The sequence below is a fragment of the Pan troglodytes genome, chromosome 17 (assembly GCF_028858775.2).
Source record: "Pan troglodytes isolate AG18354 chromosome 17, NHGRI_mPanTro3-v2.0_pri, whole genome shotgun sequence".
Classification (NCBI taxonomy): Eukaryota; Metazoa; Chordata; class Mammalia; order Primates; family Hominidae; genus Pan; species Pan troglodytes.
Window position 1 is genome coordinate 19,320,759 of NC_072415.2, and position 20,433 is coordinate 19,341,191.

Here is a 20,433-nt window from a genome sequence, read left to right on the forward strand (position 1 = left end):
AGAGTCTATGCCTGAGTATGTAAATATGCTTACCAACCTCCAATGGCTTCATCGGCCCTCTGCTTACAACACTGAAGACCTCAGGGAATCTTTACAAGTTTGTTGTCTTGTATAACCCATAAGAAAGCTGGTCCTATCTTGGCAACCCTGTTGAACCCGTTAGCTGCTCCATGGAACCACTGCCCTTGATGTCCTCTACAGTGAACCTTTCCATCAAGGCTTTTGCATCTTAAAGGCCTGCCAGCTTGCAGGCTACTTGATGTGTCTGCCAGTTGGGGTTACAGCTTTTCTGAGCTACTCATGGTGGACTATTATCTTTTTTAGACTTAGGAAAGTCTTTGATTATGCCTCTTAATTTTGGCCTAGCCCATGGATTAAAGTCTACTTTTAAGGGCTCCCTGTCAGCTTGTTTAGCCTTAAGGTGGTTCAGATGGACTAGCAAGATAGGGAAGGGCTGGAAGGGATGACAGAGCCAAAGGCAGAGGACAAGTGTGGAAGACAGAGGGAGACGTAGGCAGGTAAAACCAAGAAGGGCTGATGTCTGTCCCCTCAAGGAATTTGTTAAAGACACAATTTCTGGATCCTCATTTCTTTCTGAAGTCTCCTCATACCACAGTGTGCTAACCAGTGGGTGTTAGAGATCCTGGGCCCCTTTTGTCCTATAGTGCCTCTTAAGTGGATTCAAAATTTTTCTCAAGTGTCCACTGCAGTTCTAAAATATTCATCGTGAAATTGTATTATTCCCAAAGGTAACACAAGACTCAGGGTTATAATGAGAAAATGTGTCAGGAGCCCGTGTCCCGCCCGCCAGTGGCCGACATCGACCCCGAATCACTCCCGTGATGGACAAGTCATCTGCGTGTCACAGATGTCACTTGTTTACCTGCGCCCCAGCCTCCTCGGTCGAGATGATTTAGTGCTCTCCTGTCACTAACCTGGCAGTCAGAGACTCAGGGCATAATTTCAGGGAGTGGATCTCTCCAATCGCAAAAGCCTCATGCAGGAGAGCAGGTGGAGGTGCAGGGCCATAAGGCTTTCACAGGTGACTGGCCACGTTTGTCTCAGGGAGGGCACTGGTCTACTGAGATCCTCATTCCTCAGGACCAGCTTGGAAAGAGACTTGTTGGACCTGTGTCTGCCTCTCATTCTAGGAACTTCTGTTATAAACAGACACCATCTACGACATGCACAGAGAGACAGGGACATTAATAAAATAAAAGCAAACCAAAAACTTTGGCATATTTTCACCAAGGGATACAAACACAAACTTGATCAAATTAACAATATTCAAGACGCTAAAAGAGGTCCCCCACAAAGGGCCAAAATCCTAGGAAGCAAAATAAGCTCAGTGAGGGAAGTGAATACAGTGGACGTGGAGTGAGGCTGGGGAGGCTTCCTCACCGTGAGGGGCCAAGCCTCCTGTCAGGGACTCTGGGCCCCTCTGCACTGTTAGGGAACTGGCTTTTATTACTGCTTGCTCTGGGGCACTTCTGCTGGCTGGCCTCAGTGCTCATGATGGGGGCCTGTGGTTGCACTGTGCTATAGCAAAAATAACCATTTGTTCGTTCATTCAATATTTACAGGGAGAATGCTGTGTGCTATGCGTGGGGGAGGCCATGAAGCAGCAGCTCTCAGTCTTTACCATACAACTTAACCACTGGGACAGCTAGGATCTGGATTCAGAAGACCTGGGGTTAGGCCTGAGAAATTTTGATTCCAGCAATCTCCCAGGGGATTTTTGCTCCAGGTCTGGAGTCCACACTTTGAGAATCACTGCAATGGAGAATCAAATACCCCACAGAGTTAGGTCAGGGCTGAGGACAGCTGCTCTTCACACCCATCTTGTTGTTTAGGCTTCCACCTGAAGGCGCTGTCCACTTCAGGAGGCCCTGGGAGAGTTTATCTGGTGTCAGTTCTGTAATGAATCAGGGATGGAAGTGTGTGGTGATTAGAGCAGTGCATCTAACTCCAGTGATGTCTTCACATCCTTAATCATGGCAGGCCCTTGTTCTCATCCTTCCCCCGCCCCAGCAGCTTCCTAGGGGGCCTTCCCCTAAATACAGCCCCCTCCTCCTGCATTTCCTCAAAGGTAGCTTAAATTAAGTCTCCTGGTTGTATACACTGTCTACTTTCCTAAGGTGATATTTCTGACTTTTATCTGTTTCTAGGAGGTAAAAAGAGCTCAGTTTTAGTGTCACACAGTTCCAAGCTTGAATCCTGGCTTTCCCCTCAAGGGCTGCATGATTTTGAGAAAACCGACTGTTTACATTCTCTTCTGAGTAATGAGAATAATCACACCTACCTCATAAAGATGTTGTGAGAATTAAATAAAATAATGCCTGACTGTTCAACAAAGTTGTTTACATTCTCCTTTTTTTTTTTGAAAAAAAAAAAAAAAGAGATGTGGTTATGTAATTCTGAATGGCAAATGGTATATATGTATATTTTTATGGCAAAACACCACCTCCATTACGGATCAACACAAATTTTTTCTGAAGTCAGGTTTATGTTTCTCATTCATAAAACCGAAATTAAAAATTCAGCATATAATATAAGAGAGAAATAATTTTTTTAGGCATGCATGTGCCTTTCATTTCAGTTTTCTTCTCCATCAGAAACGTGTGATACAGCATCTATGGTGGATCTAAAGGAGGAGATCCTGAGGCTGGAGGAAGATATTTGAGGAATATCTTTACACAATGTTCTATCTGGATCTGTCATTCCAAGATTCTTGTCTGTAATGCCGTGAGATGTTAAAATCTTCCCATGGGACACTGTGGTGCCTCGGGAAGTTCTGAGAATTGGCAGATGGTTCTGGTGGGGATGATTTTGGTTCTCTCTGGCTTTCGGCTTGCTGGTGGACCACAGGCTCCAAGCACCCCTTATACTTCCTCCCTGCCCCTCCAGCATGCTTGATGGTCCTGCCAGGAGGTTCTACCAGGGTGCTTCCTGACATCTTACTGTTTTTTTGGTCTGCCTACTTTCGCAGACCCTATAACCACATCCTTCATAGCACAGCATAAAGGAAGAACTTCCTCCCTTATCTCTCCTTTTGATCGTAGAATCAGAAACAGGCCTTTGGTATTAACCCCCATTAGAGAGATTAAGACATAAAAGGAATATGACAATAAGAGAAGAAGATGAGAACATTTCAGCAGCTCCCCCGGCTGTCTGGCTGATGCCCTTGATGGCTCTTCCTTCTGTCTGCCTCCCACCTCCCCCTTCCCCTTTAACTTCCAACAGGTTTTGCTATTATTAAACCCAGGGAGACTGAAGGGGTGACTCATCAGTGAAAATGGTCCCTTCAAAGGAATAGTTATTTCTAGAGGGATTTAAAAAATATTGCCAGGTGCCTGAGGGGTGTGTGTGCTATTTGTGTTGGAGAGAGCTGAAACCTTTTTCGACCTTAGAGAGGTAAAATTAGATACTTTCTTTCATCAGTTTTGCTCTAAAAAAAGAAAATCCTTACTATTTCTAGAAGCAGCTGAGCAACACTGGTAGTGGTTAAGATGACAGGCCCAGGAGTTTGACAGAAGCAGCTTTAAATCCTGTGTTTTTGCCAACTTATTCAACCCTTGTGAGCCTGAGATGGGGGCATCAAATCATATGAGCATCCCAGTGCTCTTGTTGAAGGGGCTTCTCAGGGGACAGAAGTGAAATGGAACAGATGTGGTGAGACTGGAAATACTGGACTGTTTCTCAACCTGAGGGAGCCAGCGTTCAGTGTTTTACCATTAACTGTAATGTTATCTGTAGATTTTTTAGAAAGATGCTCTTAATCAAATCAAAGAGGTTCCCTTTCATACCTAGTTTGGCAAATATCATGAATGGGTATTGGATTTTGGTAAATACTTTTTCTGTGTTACGTAACTGCTAACATTGTGAATTCTGTTGATCGACTTTACAGAGTTAAAGCAAACTTGCTTTCCTGGGAAAAACCCTACTTGGTCATTTTGTATTACTATTTTTATAGTTTATTAGATTTGATTTGCAAGTATTTTGTTAAAAAATTCTGTGTCTATGTTTATGAAAGACACTAGTCTGTAATTTTCTTTTTCTGCGATGTTTGTCAGGTTCTTTAAAATTAGTGCTATAATGGCCTAATAAATTACACTTGGAAGTGTTCCCACCTCCTTTATTTTCTATTACAGTTCATGTTCAATTCATTCTTTGAAAGTTTGAGAATTCACTGATTAAACTCTCTGGGACTTGAGTTTTTTTGGTGGGAAAGTTTGTGATAAATTCGTTTAACACTTATAGAGCTGTTTATATTTCTTTTTAATTTTTTGAGTCAATTTTGGTAAATTGTATTTTTCAAAGAATTTGTTCATTTTGACTATCTTGCCCCAAAATTTCTTGGCATTAAGTTCATAACATTCTCTTGTTATCTATTCTTTTAACATCTGCGGGAGTTACAGTGATGACATCTTTTTCATTGTTATTGGTGGATTGTGTTTGCTTTCTTTTTTCTTGATCAATATAGTGAGGAGTTTATCACATTTACGGATTCTTAATGCAGAACAAGTTTTTGGTTTGTTCATTTTCTCCATTGTTTTCTGTTAACTTCTGCTCTTACCTTCACTATTTCATTATTTTGTACTTACATGATTTATTTTAGATGTATAGACTGATATACATTAATGACTGCTTCTAAGTCTATTTACATTTCTGATAGACATTCTGACTCTTCTCTTCCCCAGGCAGGCTTCCACAGTTCACAAGCACGCCCATGTCTTCTTGCCACCATGGCACTGGCTGCTGTCACTTTAAAAAATGGTTTCCAATATGATAGATATGGGTTTTTTATCTTATTATTGTTTTCCTTTGTATTTTTGTACTTACTGGTGAAGATGACCATCTTTTTGTACTTTAGAGATTTGTGTGTGTGTAAACTCTGTGTTCGTGGCCTGTATTAATTTTTTCACTGGGTTGTCTTTATTCTAAATGATTTTTAGGAATGTTGTATATATTATAATTCTTAGTTTGTTCTATATGTTGCACATCATTGTCAGGTTCTTTAAAATCAGTGTTATAATAGCTTAATAAAATATACTTGGAAGTGTTCCCACCTATTTTATTTTCTATAAAAGCTCACATACAATTTATCCTTTCAAAATTTGATAGAATTCACTGATTAAACTCTCTGGGGCTGAGTTCTTTTAGTGGGAAGATTTTTGATACATTTTATGTCTTTAAATTTTTAAAATAATTTTTTACATAGAACTTAAAAAATAGGTAGTCAAAACTCTTAGTTCTAAAATGGGTTAATTTGTGTTGCTTAAGTAAGTTTACTTATGTAACATAAAATTATTATATGTGGCACTTGTTTCCATCTAGGATTCACTTCTGGGAATGGGAAGAGGCAGAAATTTAGTTTTATGTTTTCCCAGAGAGACAGATAATTTTCCTAATTTTTCCCCCCGCTAGTTGAAGTGCCACTTTTAACATGTTATAAATTCCCATATATAAATATGTCTTTCTCAGAATTTTATTTTTTATTCCATGGGCCTACTTGTCTTCTTAAATGAAGAAAATACATTTAATTATTATCAGACTATGTTTGAGTTCTATCTTCATTGCTTTTAATTTTTTTTACCCTTCCAATTAATTTTTAAAATAAATGTATCAAGTTTTATAAAAACAAATTGCTTTGGGAATTTCATTGGAAGTAATATTTATTGTTACATTATTTGGAAGGAAAGGTCACTTTTAAACACAACATTGTATCTTTCTCCCTAAGAACATGGTACATTTCTCCATTTAATTGGGCTGTTGAAAAGATCCTTCAAGAAAGTCTATAGTTTTCTTCAAGTAGTTTTTGTACATTTCTTATGCTTAGATTTTTAAACATTTTTTGATACTATAGACAACAGTGGTTATTTCTCCATTACAATTCTCCCTTAGATTGTGTTGGTCCATAGGAAAGCTGTCATCTTTGATACATTTGCCTTGTATCTAGCAACAGGTCTATGCTCTCCTACTAGTTCCAAGGGCTTTTCCTTTTGTGGACAGTCATATAAATAAAAAATAATGAGTTTGTCATTAACTTTCTCTTTTCCTTCCTTCCTCCCGCCCTCCTTCCTTTCTCTCTCTCTTTCTCTTTTCTTTTTCTTTTTTCTTTTTCTTTCCCTCCCTCCCTCTCTTTCTTTCTCTTTCTCCTTCCTTCCTTTCTTCCCTCCCTCCCTCTTGTGCTCTTTCCTTCCTTCCTTCCTTTCTTTCTCTTTCTTTCTTTCCTTCCTTCCTTCCTTCCTTTCTCTTTTCTTTTCCCTCCTTCCTTCCCTCCCTCCCTCCTTCCTTTTCTTTCTTCTTTCCGTGGCTGGGGCCACCAGTAAAATGTTGACTAGTAGCACAAGCAGGTGTCTTTGTCTTCTTCCAGATTTTAAAGCAAATCTTTTTGCTGTTTTAACATTGAAGATCTGTGGTATACTCTTTAATTGGGATAACAAGGTTTTTCTTTATTTTAAGCTTTCTATGAGTTTGTTTTTAAGTTTATAAATGTTTTTAAATTTTAGTATTTTCCTCAGATCTATTGAGATAATCAGATGGTTTTCTGCTTTCACAAACCATTCATTTGAAGTTACCTTGACAGATATCCTAATGTTGAAATGGCTTGAACTCCATGTATTAGCCCTTTTGTTCAGTGATGGATTTATTTTGCTAACATTTTGTTTAAGACTTCTGCATCTATGTTTAACAGTGAGACTGGCCTGCAGTTTTTTTCTTTGTTTTGTCCCTTTCTGGGGGTGATTTTATTTAGTTTTAGAAATGAGATAATAAATCTTCCCTCTTTTTCTGTTATCTAAAAGATTTTATTCAGATACTAATCGTTTGTTTCTTATATAAGTTTGGTAGATCTCTTGAATCCAGGATCCAGGTTATTATTATTATTATTATTATTATTTTTTGGGCAGATTTTAAACTACGCAATACTGAAACAGTTACACGGTATTTTTTTATTTAAGGGAAAATACAGAAGATTATGAACTTTTCTTCAAGCTGACACTAAAACAATTCTCTACTTGGGATTTATAAGGGAGTCTGAGAACACATAGCTAGCAAATCATACGTTAACATTTTTGTAGCAATGCAGCAATGAATTTCGTGGACTTTTTTCTTGAAATGATCTCTTACACATGCTGAGGGCATGGTATAAAAATGCATCTCTTGAAGGTATTGTTAGGTGAAACTTAAGCTGAAATGATCATTTGTGTATTTAGACTAACGATAATCTGACTTAATTCAAATGTAGAATGCATGGATTTCTTAGGGAAGTGGATAGATTGTGTATCTTCCAAATAATCCTCTATAAATATGTTTTCTCTTGTTTAGGCTTTTGATAGGAATTAGATAAGAGGTAGTTTGAGATTCTGTTTTACGGTGGGAAACCACAGAGATAGCATTCTGTGATAAATGTTAGGAAGACTTACGTTTGCTTTAAAAATTAGGTGATGGAAATTCAGCAACTAGTCAGAGTAAATCTCAGTAGGGGAAAAAAAAGAAAAGTAGCTTTATAATGAGAGTCATGGGGATTCTATTCTGTGATTGATCAAAACTTGGGCTCCCAGAAACTTCACTCTGGCTTTAATTTTTAGTCTAAATACCCATCAGCTGCACACATTGTTATCAATCCAACCTCCCCACGGCCTTTCAGAGCAACTGAACGCAGGAGCTGGAGACTAAGAAATGGCTCTTCTACTTTTAATTTTTGGACTTTAAATCTAAGCCATGAGCAGGGCTGTCTGTATGAGATGAGAAGACTATTCATGGTTGGCATATATTCTTGTTTCATTTCTGTGTTGCATCATTGACAAGAATCAGAACAGAGAAAAATCACTGGGAGATGGGTGCATTTGCAATCTCATCCACAAAGCAAGAAATATGAAGAGGATTCAGCAGCGGTGGGAAAGGTATTACGTTCACACTCCAAGCCTGTGATTCTGTGTTTCTGGGGTTCTTTACTAGATCATATGCCAGGGAGGATTTTGAAGAAACAGAAGCAGTAAGCCCTGAGTTTAGGGACAGTAGAAACAACACCATGAGAGATCATGGAGGAGGACTGTTCAGGTCCATTGCTGATGGGTCCGCAGGATGAAAAATACTAGGGCAGTCAGGCATAGTGCCATGGGCCGGAGCTCCAGGGAATCAAGAAAGAGCGAAGCAATCTCTGCCCTCAACACTGGATGTCTAGTGCAGCACTGTCTAATAGAAGCGTAAGGTGAGCCTCATGTGCGATTTTAATTTTCTGGTAGCCACAGTGAAAAAAATGAAAAGAAATGGGTGACATTTATTTTAATAATATGTTATATTTAACCTAAGACACCTTAATTATGAAAATGAATTATCAACATAAAATTATGAATAGGATTTTTTTACATTTAAAAAAAGTGCCATGTCTTTGAAAGCACATCCCGGCTGCACATGCTCAAGGGCCACGTGTAGTCAGTGGCTACTGCCCGGGGCAGCACAGATCTCCAGGGAAAGAAACAGACTTGCAAACAAAGGAAGGCATAAGGTTGTGGGAAGGGCCGAGACTGCCAGACCTTGGCAAGAGTGTCGACTCATTGCTGGATGGATCCGAGGGTGACTGTTCTTGGGCAGCAAGGATCATTTTAGTTTTCTGAACCTGAGTAGGTGGTCACCAGGCAAGGTCGTTTGCAGGCTGCTCAGCGATGGCTTCACTCATTAAACCGCTCTTCACCTTCTCTGTGAGCAGCTCAGCGATGGCTTCATTCATTAAACCGCTCTTCACCTTCTCTGTGAGCAGATGCTTCCTGAGCCCCTGCATATTCTGGGCAGGTGCCCCAGTGCAGTGCTAGTGTGGCCCCATTGCCCATGGTCTCCCCTTCCCCGCTGCCCCATGGTCCTCCCGCAAAGGGGTTCTTCCCAGGCTCCTCCCAGGACACCCTGACTGCTTTTCAGAATGACTGAACATAATGTGGATAATCTCATGGAATCCAGCAGTATCCCTGGGGAAGTCTCTCTTTATGAATTTTACAAATGTGGAAACTGAAGCTAGGAGAAGATGACTTGCCCAAGGTCACAAGGTTGGCCCATGGACCAGCAAGGGTTTCAAATCAACTGAGTGCCTCCTGAGTCCTCAGCCTGCTCTGCGGATGCACAGCATTCAATCCTTTTAATGGATTAGAAAGTTATAAAAACACGAACTTGAGACATCTTCCTTTTCTTTTTGAGACAGAGTCTGGCTCTTTTGCCCAGGCTGGAGTACAGTGGTGTGATCTCAGCTCACTGCAACCTCATCTCCCAGGTTCAAGCGATTCTCCTGCCTCAGCCTCTGGAGTAGCTGGGACTACAGCTGCGTGCCACCATGACTGGCTAATGTTTTGTATTTTAAGTAGAGATGGGGTTTCACCATGTTGGCCAGGCTGGTTATCGAACTCCTGATCTCAAGTGATCTACCAGCCTCAGCCTCCCAAAGTGTTGGGATTACAGGCGTGAGCCACCACACCCAGTCTGAAATATCTTTCTCAGCATCTTTTCCTCACAGTATTTCTCTCCTCAAAGTAATTAGTGATCTCCTATTTTCTGTTAAATGCCTCAATTTCAAGAAGCTCCGTATTTTAGCACATCCTAAGGTTCCCAGTGCCACCCGCTAATGTCCACACGGTCTGTCCGTCTCATCAGGGACTCTACCCGGGGTGCCGCTGGTGCTTCATTACTTCTCTGCACTTCCTGATGTACAGTTGTCTAAGAAAGATCAAAGCAGCTGGGAGTGGTGGCGTGTGTGTATAGTCCCAGCTACTTAGGAGGCTGAGGCAGGAGGATCCTTTGAGCCCAGGAGTTCCAGGCTACAGTGAGCTATGATATGCACCATCACACTCCAGCCTCGGCAACATAAGCAAGATACTGTCTCTTAAAAAAGAAAAAAAAAAAAAACGCAAAATAGGAGTGTCTCATAAGAAAGCAGCAAACCCAAATATGTTAACGAAAACATTATGTTGTGCTTATAACATAAGAGGGCGCTGTTCGCTAAAAAAGAGATGTTTCGGTTTCATCAGAGCCACAATGACCTAAACTTGAGCCTTATCACCATAATATTTGTTTTTTGGGGGAATTTTTGATGTCCTTTCCACCTACCACTTGGTAACACAGTCAGAAAGATAAGAAACTTAGACATCTATGAGTTATTTGTTGTGAATTATTTTCTTCTTTGCACTTTCCAAATAAATACATAATCAGAATTTAATTCTTTGACAAGGTATTATATAGGTATTTCAGGACAATTTGCTTAACATTTTGTATACATACAATGACATTGTTATCCATGATTTGAGCTGTCTACTTAGAAATATGTCCACTAAAGTGAAAATCCCATTTTTTTCCCCTGGTATTTTACAGGACTATTAGAAATTGAACAATTGTGGGAAAGTAGATTTTATGCGATGTTGGCCAGGGTTCATCGCAGGCCTTGGCTGGGACTACAAACAATCAGGCACTTTGCTTTTGCAGGGCCTGGGGCCTGGGCATTTACTCGGATGGGGAGCGCTAAGGACAACCCAGGGAAATGAGGCGGAAGTCAGAACCGAGGAACAAGGTGGGATGGCGAGTCTCAGAGAGCTTTGCAGAGCTTCTCTTCCCATTTGTGCCCCTTGTGGAAGACTGGTTCAGAGGCTGCAGGTGGAGTGGCCGGTACTGACTGGCTGTGGCTGAGGGTGGAAGGGTGCAGGAGAGAGCTCAAGGCAACACAGAATGGGGAGTTTCCGGTTTTTGCCCCTAGGAAGACGAGGCAGCTGGCCAGGCCAGGAGGAGCTGTGCTGTTCTCTTGGTGTGCAGAGGGGGAATGGGGAGGTGGGCGGGAGGAGGAGCAGAGGCTCAGGCAGAGCTCCACCCATTCCTTTCTCTTCCTGGCCCTGCCCTGAGCTCTGAAACATTTTCCTCTATGTCTGGATTTCTTTCACTTATTCCAGTTTTGTTTCTGCATTCACTGTTTAAAAGTTAACAAAAGAAAAAATGTCTACCTTAGAATTAACTAAGATTTTCCTGTGAAGCATTCCAATTTTTCAGAGATCTGAAACATTTCGTCCCAATATTTTATTATTTCCATAGCTCTCGCTTTCTTGTGTTTCTTTTTCAATTTTTAACTTTCTTAGGGATATTCTCAATTGTTCAGGTCATTTTCAGTTTTCTTTTTCTTTTTCTTTTTTGACACAGAGTCTTGCTCTGTCGCCCAGGCTGGAGTGCAGTGGCACGATCTCGGCTCACTGCAAGCTCCGCCTCCCAGGTTCACGCCATTCTCCTGCCTCAGCCTCCCCAGTAGCTGGGACTACAGGTGCCTGCCACCACGCCTGGCTAATATTTTGTATTTTTAGTAGAGACGGGATTTCACCATGTTAGCCAGGATGGTCTCGATCTCCTGACCTTGTGATTCACCCGCCTCGGCCTCCCAAAGTGCTGGGATTACAGGCGTGAGCCACCGCGCCCGGCCTCAGTTTTCTTAAGTGCCAAATTGTATGACCTTTCCCTATCGAATGATGTTAGCTCTAGCCTACAGATTGTTATAGGTAGTGTTTTCATTGTTAGTATTTTCCTGTCCAAAGATGCTGGAGATGGAAGGGGTACCAACTACATGGCATTAAGTTTCACTGCCCCTGTGTACCAGTGGGAGATGGTGGAAGGGCTGTGGGAGTTCAGTTGTTTGCAGTTCTCTTGCTTTTAGGTGGAATTTTGCAGGCAATGAAACACGGCTTATTTTTATTTTTACAGGGAGACAAGGTGCCTTCCAGTAGTGGTTCAACACGGTTCTGCAAAACACGACACTCTATCCTGTGATAGAAGGAGATGAAAACTCAGAAATGACTGCTAGCCTGGACAAGTCCAAGTCTGTGATTCGAGTGCCACAGCATTCTAGTAAAATTGTCTGGAGAGAAAAACCCTTGATATGCAGGTGAGGAGCAGCTGATGTCTGAAGTCTGATATGGCAAGAAAGTTCCAGATTCTGGAAGAAGAAATTAAACCCATCAAAACATAAGTGAGAGCACTACAACCAGCTTAAAACAATATGGGCAATTGAAAAAAGACTGAGAATATTCGCATACATTGCTGGGGCCTGTGAGGAGAGTTAGGTCCCGTGTCTGCTGCAGTGCTGGTTGCAAAGAGCAGAGAGCCCGCAGCTCCCCTCGGAGAAGAAGGCAGGGGACATGATGTAGGGTCAGGGTGTGGAGACAAAGTTAATGGCGAGGAGAAGGGATCAGGAGGAAGCTGCACGGTCCAGTGGGCACTGAACATTCAGGACCGGGAGAAAATATCAGTTCTACCCCAAGATTGCTAAGAAGAGGGGAAAAGCCCACTGGATAGGTCATCATAGAGGCGTCCACACTGAGAGTGTCACCTGAAAAAGCAGGTCAGAATCTTAGGCGAGAGCAGAAGAAAGGACCCTACTTGGTTGAAAGACAGAAATGGAGCATCCTGTATATGAGCTGACCTGCACAGCACAGGTGGCATGGTGTGTCAAAGCAGATGACCTGGTGGCCCACGAAGAGGAAGGGCTGGCGACCTACAGAAAGCAATTCAAAGATCTTGGGGGAAAACTGGAAAGAATAATTTCTTCTTTTCAGAGACAGATCCTGTCCCAGGAGGGAAGAGCTCATGATCACTGGTGGAAGCTTGGAGGATGAATAAAACCTCATTATTTCCAGATGGGAGATTTAATTAAAAATTAAATTTTAATTTTTAGTTTTTGTGGGTACATAGTAGGTGTGTATATTTAGGGGGTACATATGGTATTTCGGTACAGGCATGCGATATGTAATAATCATATCATAGAAAATCGGGTATTAATCCCCTTAATCATTTATCCTTTGAAACTGCTGCTGCTTCTCCTCCTCCTTCTTCCTCTTCTTCTCCTCCTTCTTCTCCTCGTCTTCCTCCTGCTCCTTTCTTCTTCCCTCCTCCTCCTCCTCTCCTCCTCCTCCTCCTCCTCCTCCTTCTCCTCCTCTTCTTTTTAAGGGCAGGGTCTTGCTCTGTCACCCAGGCTGGGAGTACAGTGGTATGATCATGGCTCACTGCAGCCTCAACCTCCTGGGCTCAAGCAATTGTCCTGCCTCAGCCTCCCAGGTAGCTGGGACTACAGCACCTCAAGCTTCTTGAAGTGGATCTTAATGCATTTGACAATCCTGGTGGGGCATTAGGCAGGGAGTAAATACATCCTGACCTCTGAGACCGAAGTGTCCCTCGTGCGTCTCCTCAGACCCTCCCCTTGGCTGCCAGGCTGTGTTCCCCTCCCCTCTCCTTCTCCTTCTCCCTCCTCCTCTGCCATTCTCCAATCCAGTGCTTCGTGTGCATCCAAACGGAGAGGGGCGGTCTTATTAAGAGCACTCCCTCTTCCTCCACTTCCTCCAGGACTCTGTGCACACCGCATCCCAGCTGGCTCCCCAACAAGGGGTCTTAGGCCTCCTTTTTCTCCATCACAGTCTGGGTTTTTCTTGCACACCTCTATCCAGAAAATGGAAGTGACTTACCTTTTCGTTTCCCTCAGCCTCCATCTGACCCTAGCAGTAAAAATCCTGAAACACTGCAAAGACATCAAGTCATTAGGTTTTGTCTTTTTTCCTTGAAATATTGTTGACTTCTATATATTTAATTTTAGGATAGATAGCTGTTTTTTTTAAGCAAGTGATTTTATTTTCTCTCATTTTGCTTCTTGATACTAATATAAATTTCAGGTTAGATTTAGAAAATAAAGATCACTTGAATACTCCTGTTACATTATACGCTCTAGAAAATGTAAGTAGCAGAGTTTTATCTGATAAGTCAGTCTACATGATCATATAACATCATCCGTGAACAGTTTATCCCATGGAGACATTGAAAGTAGAAAAACACTTTTCCATCTGTTAATGTTTGTATCTGCCGCTGTTACAGGAAAAGGGTGAAAATGACTTGATGGTCCCAGTAAATTACAGTCGAATTAAAGCATGGTCAAGGTGTGGTGGTCAAACGCAGAAGGCAGTCTGTGGAGTGGGGAGTTCTGCAGGCTGGGGCCCCTCTGTCTGCTGTGCTCTCGCTGTGCAGGGCTCTGGAAGGGTGAGCCCAGCCACAGCTGCTCAGTGAGGAGGGAGACAGGCTCAGGCTGTGGCTCTTTAACTCCCCAGGAGACCTGGGCCACTGGGACCCCAGAATCTTCATTTGGAGCAACAGTTCTTCACAAAGCTGTCTGTAGGCTTCACAGACTGATGCCCTTGGTAGCATCTTGTGCCAGGCCTCAGGATGGGCCTGGGTCCTTGCTTCTGGAGAATACAGTATGGAGGTGGCTCCTGCCAGCCTGAGATAGAGTCAAGTGTGTCTCCAGGGTTGTCGTAGTTACTGAGCAGAGTCTTGTGTCTGAGACCCATATGCATTAGTCTGCTGGGGCTGCCGTAACAAAGGCCTGCAGACTGAGTGGCTTAAACAACAGACATTTGTTTTCTCACAGTTCTGGAGGCTGGAGGTCCAACGTCCAGGTGTTGGTGTTGGCAGAGTTGGTTTCTCCTGAGGCCTTTTTCCTTGGCTTGCCTTCTTCCCTTGTCCTTACACGGCCTTCTCTCTCTGCATGCGTCCCTGGTGTCTCTTTTTGTCCTTATAAGGACCCCAGTCACCTAATTCACCCTTACTTGTGTCTTGAAGGCCCTGTCTCCAAATGCAGCCACGGGGAGGTTAGGGCTTCAGCATCTCTGGGGACACAGTTCAGTCCACAGCACCATTCCTGTCCCACCCTACAGAACAACAGACTGGCTGTGATTGGAGCCTGGTCCTGAGCCTCCACCAAGCTGTCCCAGTGTTCAGGGCAGTGTGCTCCAGTGCCTTTGGGGTCGGTCTGACCACAGTATGTATGGGCTCTGGAAATGGGAGGTTGTGTGGCTCCTGCAGCCATCAGTCAGAGAACGCATGGCCATTCAGGGCAGGCCGGCCTTAGTCACAGTCCCCACGGCTGCTCTGGTTGCTCGTCCTGCCCTGGTGACTTCCTTTTCTCAACTCCCTTAGGCACACAAAGACCCATGCATGCTTCCTCCCTCCTTCACCAATGTCCGCAGGGAAGATTAAAACATAGGTCCACATGAATATCTAAGTGGGTGAGATAAAGAAGTTCTTATTGTGCTCTTAATTTCAGCTCGGTCCAAGTTACAGCTGCTGTGAGTCTCATCTAATACATACCTCTAGTCATATATTTTATATATATTTATACATGCTCACATGTGTGTGCGTGTGTGTGTGTACGTGTGTGTATACAAACTTCCTCTTTAAAATATTCCTGGATCATTTTTAACTTCCTCTTACTTTAAAATATTCCTGGATATATCATTGCTTAAAGTACATAAACTTGCATGAAATGATTCAATGTTTCCAAGATTCTCAAGAGGTTAAAAAAGGAAATAAACATCTCCCATCTTTCCAAAATCTATCATTATAACTAGGCAATGTCTAGATGTGGCTTAGTTCCTGTAGCAACTTCCGGGAATGAGCAAAGTGATCGCCTCCGAGGTGGTGCAGCGGCCTGTGGAGTCTAAGAGTTTATAGCTTGAAAACTGCTCCTGTATCAAAAGTTGTATTCATATCTGAGATGTTAAAAGGTGAAGATTTTTGCACATTTTCTTTGTTATGATAAAATACCACTTTTGAGTTTGCTGATCTCACCACTGTGAACAAAGTTAGTTCTCCACATACGATGGCATTTGCCAGCTGTGCCCTCAGATTTCACTGGCTCCGTGTCTGGGTGAGTGGGAATCATTTACGTGGGAAATTCTCCATCACAGGACAGTTAATGCACCAATGGCATCATTGTGAGGTTGGAGATTTGGGGTGATGATCTGGCTGCTTGGCACCTCCAGGCTGGCAGACAGCACGGCTGTGGCCAGGAGGTAGCAGCACTAATCGGGGCAGCAGTGATGAGCCCAGGTGTTCCTAATGAGAATTTGATGTGAATGAAACACATTACATGGCGGTCCCAATTCAGAATGGTTGCACTTATTATATTTCTATATGGAAGTGTTCATGTAACACCACATTTGTCAGAAATTACACATATCTCAAAGCCTGTATAGGATCCAACTGTTAACAGGGAAAAGAACCACTTCTAGAAAGTTGTTTTGTTTTTACCAAATCCTCTAAAATCGATCATATTTTAGATAAATTGTTTATTTGAAAACTTTCCTCTATGACCTATAATTGGGATTGAGTCTGAACTGACAATAAATATAATTACAACTGTTCAGTAGGTTGAAAATAGAATTTATTCCTTAGTTTTGGCTACTTTGCATGAAAATGCTAATTGTATTTGCGTATAAAGGAAGACTAATTACTAAGACCTGAACCTAAAATTGTATTTTCCTATGTTTAGCAAGCTGAATTGCTTATTAACATCAACAAAAATAGATGTTTCTCTCAAGAAAAAAAAGTTATGAGAGTGGTTCTTGGAACAACAAGCATAGAGATTGTCTGCAGAGGGTCTCTGACAGGCTTTTCATATCATGAGCGGAGACATTGTCTGTAGAGGGTCTCTTGGGGGTGTTTAATGCCAGATGCATAGAGGTGTCTGTAGAAGGTCTTTTAGGGATGCTTAATACCATATCCAAGTTTGCTTCTGAGGTCATGATCAGTGGAAAATAGTGGAAAGTCCAGTTGAAAATTGTATTAGCTTCCAGTGGCTGCTGTAAGAAACTACCACAAACATGGTGGCTATGACAAGAGCTTTAAGGTTTCTGGAATCTAGAAGTCCAAATCAATGTCACGGGGCTGAAATGAATCTCAGCAGAGGCTTACTCCCCCGGAGGCTGAAGGGAGAATGTGTGCCTTGTCCCTTCCAGCTTCTGGTGGCTGCCGCTATTCTCTGGCATGTGGCAACCCCGCTCCAATCCCTGCCTGCATTGTCCATGGCTTTCTCCTCTTTCTGGGTCAACTCTCCCTCTGCCTCTCTATGAGAAGGACACCGTGAGTGTATTTAGAGCCCACCTGGATAATCCAGAATAACCTTCCCAACTCAAGATCCTAACTTACACACAATTACAAAGTCCTTTTTCCTGCTTAAGGTGATATTCACACATTCTAGGGATCAGGGCATGGATTTCCTTTGCGGGCCATTATTCAACCTTCTACAAAAATTCAAACTGTCTGGTAAAATTGAACTAAAGCAAGTGGGAGGGTGTGTCCATGTCAAACCCCAAATTCTGGGAACTCAGAAGCCTTGAAACAGGAATCCCTATAGAATTTCAAGCGCAGTTCAGAGCAGACCCTTAGATAACCCACTGATACCTGGGATGGGCAGCTTGCCCCATGCCTGGGAGTGAGCAGGTCCTGGGAAAGATGGGCTGATTCTGTAGGCAGGAATTTAATGAGTTTCACTGAGGTATTTCAGGGAGCTTTGATAACACTGCTTCCAGTAGTCCTGGGATTCAAGCCCTGGATGAAATTTCCTTGAGTGGTTTTATGTTGGATCAATTGTCTTTTCTTTATGTGGCAACCTCAGAGAATCTTTGAGAGTCTCTGAAGCCATTTCATAATTCATAGGTATGGCCTTGGGCACTGTGCTGTTTTGTGGTGACTAAGTCATTTGTCTAAAGATAAATATTAATATTGAATGAGAAGAAATACAATTTTTAAAGGGATCTAGAAAAAATAAATGGAAAACTCAATTTGTAATTCAGGATTTAAAAAGTCTCTTATGATAAAAAAATGCTTATTAACTTTTATTACAATGAATACTTTTAGTTGTGGAAGATAGTTTGATTTTCTTAAACTATTATTACTTTTTAATTGCTATATAGTTAAAACAGATGAAAATTATTATTTTTCCTCCCATGTCTTAATTTGTTCATTTTTTATTTGCGATGTCAGTTGGTGTAGTTTGTAAAATGCTTCATGGTGTTATGTGTATGTATTTAATGATCCATTTCTCGATGTTAATAAAAGTGTGCTTTATGCTCATATGAAGGATGAAGAGCACAGGGAAAAAACTTTACTTTACACCCAAATCATTATTATGTGATGATGCGTTTATAACAAGGGATGTGTTATCTGGCCTTTAACCAATCCTCCTGACTTTCAAGAAATTGGTGTTATTAGGCTGTTTCCTAACCTTCATTCTGTGGCCAGTTAGCATAGCTTTTTCTATACTAGTGGCTTAAATACATTTTGATGACAGAATTGGCTCAGTACCTAGCAGAAAGAAAAGTCATCTAATTTATTTATGTAAATTGATCTCCTTTCAGGAACTGTCTGTAGTTTTAGAGGGTAACACCATTCAGGGAACCACTGTGATATTGCTTAGAACCATGAAACTTTAAACTAGAAGACTCCTAAGAAAGTATGTCTTCCAAATGTCTCATTGATAGTGTGAAAATCAAAGACTGCTTTTCCAGTCACATAGCTAATTAATGGAAGAACCCATTCTAGAATTCAGATTTCTTAGTGCATTCATGGTTCTCGGTCTTTACCCTATGTTTTATTATTAAGGTGGAGGAGTGCTTCTTAAGCACTGGGCCATGGCACTCTGGTGTATCCTAGATTATTCACAGGACTATTGCCTGATTTACACCACTTGTGAATGAATTTATATTGCTCCAGTCAGAGAGGTACTCTTCAGTAGTGTCTATTGGGAGGAATTTGAGCTGAGTTGTTGTGGGGAATTACGTGGAGTCAGGCAGGCTTGCTGCGAGTAGTAGCATTTCCAGCTCATGCCCAGGAGAGCTTGGGTTTAGTCAGGACAAGCTGAGATGCAGCAGAAATGAGTTTTGGTCAAACAGTGGCACCTGGATGAAGGGTGGCCCAATGGGAAGGTGATGATGGCTTTGTTCTTCTGGGCATTGTTATGTTGTTGGGATGACAGCATCATAATTCTTGATGATTTGTTTGGGGTTGTTGTGAGTTGTTTGGGCCTTTCTAGTGTGCCACCAAAGATTCTGATGTTTGAAAATGTGATAAGAACACAAACCAGAGAACAATTGAGTGAGATAGCTGGGCTGCGATGACCACTCAGTTAGCTTCCTGTGCTGACAGCCTATGAGTTTATGATTCCTAGGTGTGTCAGTAGGGACTTTGGGGGCAATGTAAATAAAAATGTGTTAATTACAGTGCTTGATTATTTAACTGGCTCTCCAATTCCCTCAATATATTAGAAAACAAAGCTTTATATACTATGCATATCATTTCAATGGACACTGTCAGTGATAGTTAATACTAAAACCCACGTAGGCAGGTTGTGGCAGATTCAGCTGTTTGAAACAGTTTCCAAATTTTGATGGGATGGATTCATTAAAGCAGAATATGTGAGCTTCTCTTTTGGGTGGGTGTGACCTCAAGTGGCCCGATCAGCAGTTCTTCCTTGGATGCATGTCATCCCTCAACAGCAATCATGTTAACGACTTATTGAAGGAACAATGGGCTCATTGTAACAGGAGTTTTTAGGGAAACACTCACAAGAAAGGCTTGTTTGAGCTAACATGTTGAACTTATTCGTTCTGAAAGGCTCTTCGCTAATTAGCTAAGTGAATTTGGAAAAGTGCATCCAAGTTTCCTCCTTTGGAAAATAAGGCTTTTGGCAGAGATACCTTCCAAGGTAACTGTTGGCTCTAACATTATGTTGTTCAACGAGATCATGGTGGCTTCATGAAAAATGTCGCCTTCAGCCCTAGCAGATAGTTCCTGAAAAGAAGAAAATCTAATGAATCTTTTTTTTTTTTTTTTTTTGCAGGGGCTGGGGTGGGGTTGGCTCTTGAACAACCGATTCTTTCATTCTTTCAACCTTAAAAACAAAACAAAACAAACCCCAAATAAAAGTCAAACTATACCTGCAGGGAATGTTTATATTTTAGCTGAAGTAGTACTTAATGAAAGTCAGACTAGAAAAATGCTTAATACCAACAGAGTTACTAGCTTCACGCCGCACATGCTTTTTAAAAAGCCTCCCTCCGCGTAGGTAGCCATTTGTGCTTTCTCATTCCAAATGGTGCATATTTATGTTTTCTCCCATTTCTCATGGTCCCACCTTCGACCATCTTAGAACCTCCAATTGGACTTACGGGATTGAATTTCTCTGGCGAGCTTGATGCTGATGTAAGCATCAAGATATTTCTCATGCCGTTATTCTTTGCCATTGGGCTTGTAACTTTAATTGCATTCCTTCACTGATACGGTTTAGATGTTTGTCCCCTCTAAATCTCATGTTGAGATGTAACCCCCAATGTTGGAGGTGGGGCCTGGTGGGAGGTGTCCGGATCATGCGGACAGATCCCTCATGAATGGCTTGGGCCAGCCGCTTGGTGATGAGTGAGTTCTCACTCTGATTTCATATGAGATCTGGTTGTTTAAAAGTGTGTGGCACCTCCCCCATATCTCTCTTGCTCCCACTCTCGCCATGTGACATGCCTGCTTTCTCGTTGCCTTCTGCCATGAGTAAAAGCCTCACTAGAAGTCAAGCAGATGCTGGCACTATGCTTCCTGTACAGC